General features: G+C 47.6%; 1 pseudogene; it reads right to left on the bottom strand.

Annotated features, from left to right (window-relative positions):
- Window positions 1–3,477: 3,477 nt before the first annotated feature.
- On the bottom strand, window positions 3,478–4,959 carry LOC100946841 (annotated as a pseudogene).
- Window positions 4,960–8,719: the final 3,760 nt, after the last annotated feature.

Raw genomic sequence — 8,719 nt, 5'->3', positions numbered from 1 at the left:
ACTTGAAGCCAGGACAATATAAGTTATCCAAACAGAGGCACAGGGGAAGACGCCGGGGAGAAAGGTGAACAAAGCCTTGGTGACCTGGGAGGCGACATCAAGTAGGCTGATAATATCTGTACGTGGAGGCCCAGAAAGGGGTGAGGGGAGGAAACATGTTTAAAGAAATAAAGGCTGAAAAATTTCCAAATGTGGTTAAAAACCCATAGATCCGCCGAGCCAGGAACCTCAAAGCAGAGTAAGTACAAAGGACCCAGAGCAAACCACACCTCAGAATCGAATGGCTGGAAACCAACGCCAGAGAGAGAAAATCTCCAGAGAGCACGAGAATAAACGCTGGCTCGTCAGGGAAGCACTGAAAGCTGAGCGGACGAGAACGTCGTCTTTAAAGTGCTGAAAGAAAACAAAACTGTCGACCAAGATGTCCATTTCTAGCGAACATATCCTTCAAAAATGAAAGTAAAATAAAGGCATTTTAAGACAAAAGCTGAGAGAATTCGCCATGGAGAGACTATGAGAAATGTCAAAGGCATTTATTTCGGGTTAAAAGCCCTGCATGTAAACTCAGGTCTGTGCAAGGGTAGGAGCTCACTGAAAATTGCAAAGATGTGGCTAAACATGAGGGACTGTTTTGTGTGTGTGTGCTTTAAAAATTCTTTTTTTTTGAGACAGAGTCTCACTAAGTTGCCCCTGGTAGAGTTCCATGGCATCATTGCTCATGGCAACCTCCAACTCTTGGGCTTAAGCGATTCTCTTGCCTCAGCCTTAGAAGTAGCTGGGACTACAGGCACCTGCCATAATGCCTGGTTATTTTTTGTTGCAGTTGTCGTTGTTTAGCAGGCCTGAGCCGGATTTGAACCCGCCAATCTTGGTGTATGTGACTGGTGCCCTAACCACTGTGCTAGGGGCACGAGCCTTTAAAAATTCTTTAAAAGGTAATAGATTAAAGAAAAAAATGACAGTGCATTATGAAATGTATAACTTATGTAAAAGTAGAATGTGTTATAATAAAAGCACAAAGACAGGAGATGAGGGTAGAAATAGGCTATTATAAATTTCATGTATTTTGCACACAACAGTATAATATCAACTGAAGACAGATAATGAAAAATTAAAGAAAAGTATTGAAAACCCCAGAATAATACCAGAGGTGGCGGGTTCAAACCCGGCCCTGGCCAAAAACTGAAAACCCCAGAACAGACACTAAAAGTTAAGATCAGTGGGGGAGAAGACGGGGGGATAGGTGAGCTCCCACCTAATGGGCACAATGTAAGGGTGTGTAGCACACCTCCTGGGTGTGGGACACAACTACAGTGGGGTCCTTACTTAACAAACGTAAACACCGTAACTTATTGGTGCATTGTAACTTATCGGTGGTGTAATTTATTAATCTGAACTTTAAGAAAAGAAAAATAAATAGAAATTAAGACCAGGAGCAATAGCTACTAAGCCAAGAAAAAAGATAAAATAGAATAATGGAATATATTAATCCAAAAGAAGGCAGGAAAGGAGAAAAAATACCAAGAACATATGTGGGAAATAGAAGACAAACAGTAAGATGGTCATCTGCATCCAACAACGTCAATCACTACATTAAGCGTTAACGGCTTAAACACACCAATCAAAAGATGGAGGTTATTAGCCTGGAGAAATAGCAAGACCCAACAATGGGATGCTTATGGGGATTCAAATATGAAGCACAGCTAGGATGGAAGTGAAAGAGATACGTGGAATGCTAGTTGTAAGAAGGCAGGAAAGACTGTACGAGTAACAGACTGATGGATGTCAGAACAAGAACACTAGTGAGAGAGAAAGGGACACACCATAGTGATAGAGGAAGATGATCCCGAATGTGAGTGCACGTCACAGAGTTTCAGAAAAGGTGTGAGAACAAGTGACTGCGGACCAGACAGAAAGGAAGTGTGGTTGGAGCCACAATTATAGTTGGACAGAACAGTAGATAAAGAAATCAATATGGCGATAAAAGACTTCCAAGAGACTGCTCACCAACTTGACCTAATGACATTTATAGAGCACCGTGCCCAACATTTGCAGAATTCGTGCTCTTCTCAAGCATACACAAACTAGTCACCAAGATTGGCCATGTGCCAGGCTGTAACACAACCTCCATTGAAATGATACAGTGGGTTTTGTGACCCCATGCAATTAAATTATAAATCGGTAACAAAATGCTATCTAGAAAACTCCCAAATGTTTGAAAATGAAATAATGTACCCTTAAATAACCTAAAGATCAAGATTGAAATCTTGGGAGACGTTAGAAAATACTTTGAACCATAAAGAACAGACGAAATATTGAAATGAGATGCCCCAAAGCCGTGCTTAGAGGGAAATGTGTAGCTTCAGTGTTTGTATCAGAAAAGGGGACAAGTTTAAAGTCAAGGAGCTAAGCTTATTAAATGCTAAGAAAAGGTCCAAATTAAAGCCAAAGCAAATAAAATAATGAATCAGTGCAATAGGAAATAATCAAGACAATCCATAAACAAAAGGCTATTGCTTGAAAAGATCAATAAAATTGATAACCATAGATTGCTTAACAAAGAAAGAAATAAGAGTCAAATGACCATTATCACGAAAGGAAAAGGGCCATGACTACCAATCTTGCAGCTGTCAGGAAGGCACGAGAATATTATGAATAACTTTTTGTTAATAGATTCCACAACTTCGATAAAATGGCCAAGTTCCTTGAACAATACAAAGCATCAGAACTGGCACAAGAACAAATAGGATAATTTAAATAGCATTATCTCTTTTAGAGAAATATAATTCTTTGTTTGTTTTTTTTTGAGACAGAGTCTCATTATGTTACCTTGGGTAGAGTGCTGTGGCATCACAGCTCGCAGCAACCTCAAACTCTTGTGCTTACGCGATTCTCTTGCCTCAGCCTCTCAAGTAACTGGGACTACAGGTGCCCACCACCATGCCTGGCTATTGTTTGGTTGTAGTTGTCATTGTTGTTTGGCAGGCCCAGGTGGGGTTCGAACCCGCCAGCTCCCGTGTATGTGACTGGTGCCCTAGCCGCTGAGCTGCAGGCGCAAAGCCTATAATTGTTAATTTACAGACTGAAACCTTCTCACAGAGAAAACTCCAGAAAACACTGATGACATCGTTAGTGAATTTTGTCAAATACTGTTCAATCAGAAGGAAGAAATAACCCCAGCCGTACATAGATGGACTCGCCTGGAAACTTGAGAAGGAAGACTATTCTTCAAACCATTTTATAAGGTTAATATTATTCTAATATTACTATAAATGTATCATTAGAAAATAAAACTGTGGACTCATAACAGAAATGCTTTAGCAAATCAAATCCAGGCATGTATATGATGGATAATAGATCACAGTCAAGTGGAGATTGTTTTAGAAACACAAGGTTAGTTTAGTGTTTGAAAACGAATCAGTGAATAAAGGAGAAAGTACTTTTTTTTGTTCATATCTTTTATTAACTCATATATAATTACTTGTCTTCTGGTTTGTTTAAGCAGTAAGTAAAGACAACATTTGCCCCAACAATGTCTATCAAAGTGGCTGGCTGTAAAAACTCCAGCACCACACTCGTCTGAAGGACATTCTCAACGAAGGCGACTTATTTTGCCATTCTCCTCGACCTTCTAGTATTTCGGGACAGCCAGCTTAACCTTCCTTCTTTTATGCTTATCCTTCTTGGGAATGGTGTAAGACTCCTTCTTCCTTTTCTTAATACCACCACGGAGTCTTAACACACGATGAAGCGCGGACTCCTTTTGAATGTTGCAGTCAGACAAAGTACGTCCATCTTCCAGTTGCTTGCCAGCAACAATGAATCTTTGCTGATCAGGAGGAATTCCTTCCCTGTCCTGGATCTTGGCCTTCCCATTTTCTCTCATATCTGAGGATTCAACCTCGAGCGTGATGGTCTTCCCCGTAAGGGTTTTTACATCTTGGTGGCGGTTCCACTGCAGATGGCGGATCGGAAAGGAAGAGCCAGGAGAAAGTATTGAAAGCATTTGACCCAATCCAACAGCTAGTGAAATAAAACTCTCAGCAGTGAGGAAACGGAAGGGGCACCCACAGCTGACACTGGACCTGGTGCGAAAGAACTGACCCTTCCCCCTGTGGCCACTCTCACCACCTCTGAACAGCGTTGGTTCTCACTGATGCAAAGGGCAAGAATCAGCACTAAAACGCACCTGGATGGGAAGGGAACGGGTACCACAGACGAGGTCCCTTTTTTTTCTGGGCAGGTGATCCCGGTGTGTGTTTAAAGGACCCTAAAGTATCTACACACACTGCAGGGACCTGAAGCCCTGCCATCTCCCTCCCTGTCTAGAAAAGCACCGTTAGCTGTTTCTCCACCTTGTACATGATTCTGTCCCTTTGCTGCGCGCACACTGAGCTGTAAATGTCTATGGCGCTGCTTCGTGTATTGTTAAACTCTGTGAATGATGTTGAGCACAAAATCTGTGTCCTTGAGGTCCAGGCTCTTGTTGCTGGTATCAGTTTGGACTTTGCAGGGGGAGGACCTCGGGCAGGCCTCCTCGAGGGCAGGCTGGTTGGCCCAGGAGGGCTGACAGGGAGCCGGGGGGCAGCAGGCCCTTGCCAGCCTGGACGTGGGGTGCTTTCAGGTACACGAGGGCCTCCTGTGCCTTAAAGTGTGAGTAGGCGAGACACAGTTTTTGGAAAGTCAGGTCAATTGAGTCACAATTTATATCTAATAAAATCACCCATTGGAAGTGTGAGGTTAGATGAGTTTTCAACAAATGTGTAGTTCCGTAACCACAGTCATGGTATAGAATGTTTCCATCACCTCTGAAAGTGTCCTCAGGAGCCTCTAACAGTCACTGCCCTGTCCCTTTCCCCACCCTGGCTTTGGCAGCCCCTGACCTGCCCTCCACCCTGTAGCTCTGCCCTTTCTGAAATGTCAGTTTGATGGAGTCACCCAGTGGGTGGCTCCTTCCATGCCGCACAGGGGTTCAGAGTCTCAGCCTCGCTGCGTGGCTGCGTTCACGGTCACTATTCCTCCTTCATGGGAGGCACCGCTGTTTGTGCACAAAAGGCCAGGCCGTATGTAAAACCAGAACTCACTCACGCATGGACCACTGGAACGGGCACCTCACCGGAGGAGAAGCACAGATGGCACGTGAGCACTTGGGAAGATGCCACACAAACATGTGGCTGGGGCTGCAGGTTAACGTGACAGTGAGGTGTCACCGCACCCCATCAGACCCAGAGCTGACACCCCCAAGTGCTGGCGAGACGAGGGCAGCAGGAGCTCTCACTCTTAACCGATGGGAATGCAACTGCTATGGCCACTTTGGAAAAGCCTGGTGGCTTCTCACAAATCTGAACGTACTCTTACCGTCTGACCCAGCAAGCACAGTCCTTGGTGTTTATCCCAAGGAGCTGAAAACTCATGTTTGCATAAACCTCTGAGCAGCGATGATCATAGCGGCTTTGTTCATAACTCCTGAGAGTTGGAAGCAACCCAGATGCCATGCAGCAGGTGGGTGGATGAATACCCCGAGGCCCATCCAGACGGCGTGTGTCATTCAGTTGTCGATCCATGGGAAGACTTGATGGACACCTCAGTGCATGTTTCTAAGAGAAAGCTACCAATCTGGAAAGGCTGCAGGCTGTATCATTGCAACTCTGTGACCACCTGGAAAACCCCAAACTACAGCAACAGTAAAAAGATGGGGGAGCCAGGGTTTGGAGGGGAGGGCAGGATGAGCAGGTGAATTGTAGGGTACTTCAGGGGCAGTGGCTCCTCCATACACCATGCTTGTCAGAATCCACAGAACGAGCATGAGAGTGAACCCCAGGGTGGTTTCTGAGCAATGATGTGTCCATGTGGGTCACAGTTGTAGCAAATGTCCCCCCTGTGGGGATGCTGAGAGTGGCGGCTGTGCGTGTATGGGGGCAGGGGAACCTGGGAGATCTCTGTTCCTTCTGATCAATGTTGTCCTCAACCCAAAACTACTCTAAAATTTAAAGTGTACTAGAAGAAAAAGCAGCAGAACGGCCACCCAAGCTCGGCAGCAACGAGCCTGCAACAACTGGCCAGATGGCTGGGACTCGGTTCATAACCGACGGCTTCCCTGACTTTGGTGCCCCCTTCCAGCTCATGTTCTAACCCCAAATGTGGCCCCACTCAAGCCCACAGGACACCTGCTCTGGACAGCCACCTCTAGCCCTCCACCCCCTGGCTGACAGCCTCTGTAGGGGCCCACTCGGAGCCTGCCTCTGTCCACTCTGAAGCTGGCCAGACCCTGCCTGCTCTGAGTCCTACTGAACACAGGTGATGGTGGCCGACTCCCTTGTTACAGTGACCTCTGAATGAAGAGCCTCCACTCTTTCTCATTTGGAGGGTTTATCTCCCAGGTGATGGACATCTGGGTTCTCTCAGCTTGGGGCCATAATGACCGAGACTACTGTGACCTTCAGTGCACTGATTTTTCTGTGGATGGATGTTTGCCATTCACTGTGCTTTAAAGTCAGGTCCTGCTCTGTCTCACCACTCTGGCTTCCTGGAGCTTCCTGGGGGACTCAGGAGTCCAAGGACCACAAACCTCACCCAGGGTAAAGAAAGAGCCAACTCCCTTCCTCGGGGTCTTGGGTGGGCTCTTGCCTGGGTGTGGGGCTTGAGGTCATGCCTGAACTTCACCACTTGAAAGACTTTGATTTCTCTTTCTTGCAACTGTGGAGTTCCTTTCTCTTACACCCTAGAACTGTGTGAGTGAATTCCACCCGGCTTCCCTGTCCTGAATCAGGACCAAGGCTGTGGCAGGGGCTGTCCATCACGGGAGTTCAGACTTCCTTTTCCCCAACAGGGACTGAGGTCAGGCGTAGGGCTGGCGGCCACCTTGTACCCCAGAATCCCCATGAGCTGCCTACACTGAGGGGCACGTTTCTCTGGGCCCCTCTGTCTGCACAAAAGGCACCCTGATTCTGGCTGTTTTACCCCAAATTAGGACACATCTCGATTTTTGGAAAACTTTTGCTGCCATGAGAAATAAGGTTAATGGTTCTCAAAATAGCTTCTCTGCAAGTAACTGACAAGCTCACTTGGCCCAAAATGAATCCAAGGGGAATTAAAAAGCATCTCTTTTCCCAGAAAACAGATTCCTCATTGACACTTTCTTTTTTTCTCTTGTTGATTTTCCCCCATTTCCAAAGTGGAGCCTTTTTCCTCGGCCTTTTATGCAAGGGACCCGCCGTAGAAAGACAAAGTCCACTTGTCAGCAGTGTTCTGTTGGTCTCTGTTCTCTTTTCCTCTGGGGTCCCCCTGACAATAGGGCTATTATCAGATAGCTCTCTTATTCCGTAGATTTTTCCTCTCCCTTCCAGAGCTAATGAGGAGAAAGTTTGCCAGGCTGAACAAAGATGGGAGGATTTTCACTTGACTGAAGCCTGATGTGGCCAACGCCGGGGAAGGCCCTGGTGGGGATGCTGGGCACTGCCATTTGATCCCTGTGAATGACTTTTGGGAGCAGAGCCATCCATCAGTTTTGTGATTCACACCATTTGTTCTCCCAGCTGTTTCCCAGAGAGAAGACTTTCCTGCCGCCTCCGGGCCGCGAGCTCCTGGGGCAAACCCCAGGTCTGACCAACGGGGCTTAAGATCTCACTGACACTTTGTCAGTCACACGGGGAAGGGAAATAACCTCGAAATATTTAATCGTTTTTCCCCAGCGGATCCTGTCCTGGGGAGACACACTTCCCCTGATGGTGCTGAGAAAATAAGAGGTGCTCAGCCCCAGACTGGGGTCAGGGTCTTATTCCAAGATCAACTTCTGTGTCTGCCCTTGTGGCAGCTACTGGAAACTGCTGTTTAAGAACCCCAGAACCCCAGCTCTCTGTTCCTCTTATCAGAGCATGTCCTGGCCCCTCAGGGGACTTTGGAAGCACTGACTTTCTCAGAATCCATGTTGAGTGACTGACTGCCCTTCCAGCAAACCATTCATTCATTCATCCATGGGATCCTCCTTCTACTGGGTGCGTGCCCAGGCCTGAGAGCCTCTTCAGCCCCCAACCCAGTGCATAGCATGTGCTATTTCTGGGCTCAGTGAATGGAGCCTACGGGGGTCCCCGTGAGGCCCCAGACTGAGTGCTTCTGAAGCCACAGGGAGGAGGTGGAATGTTTCCCTACAGATAAAAATGGGACCTGTAGCTGCCTCTCCTTACACATCTAGGAGAGACAGACACCATCTTGGTGTAGGTTGGGGAGTTAGACACTTGGTTGAGTCTCTCTGGGTGTGGAAGGGGTGCTGCTCCACCCCTGTCTGTGGTCAGGTGGGAGGGGAGAAGCCCATGGGGGTCCCCATTGCTGGTGTGTGTCCTGGGAGCCTGGGAGCTGTCTCCTGGCAGCTGTGGGGTGAGGGTGGGTGGCTGCATGAAGAGGCCAGGGGGGTTCTGGGGGATCACCAGGACAGGCTTCCCCTTAAGGCAGGGGTAGCTATGGGGGCTCAGGCAGGTAAGACACTACCTGCTGTAGAGTGGTCAAGTCCAGCAGCCATGGTGATGGGCTGACCATGAGCAGGTGTCAGGCACCCAGGTGTCAGTCCCATTGCTGGCAGGTGTCAGGCACCCAGGTGTCAGTCCGTTGCTGGCAGATGTCAGGCACCCGGTTGTCAGTCCATTGTTGATGGTGTCAGGCACTCAGGTGTCAGTTGGTTGCTGGCAGATGTCAGTCCCATTGCTGGCAGGTGTCAGACACCCAG

Source organism: Otolemur garnettii, unplaced genomic scaffold (assembly GCF_000181295.1).
Source record: "Otolemur garnettii isolate 467f Iridium unplaced genomic scaffold, OtoGar3 scaffold00067, whole genome shotgun sequence".
Classification (NCBI taxonomy): Eukaryota; Metazoa; Chordata; class Mammalia; order Primates; family Galagidae; genus Otolemur; species Otolemur garnettii.
The sequence above is the reverse complement of the archived record's forward strand: the minus strand, read 5'-3'. Positions and strand labels throughout refer to the sequence as shown.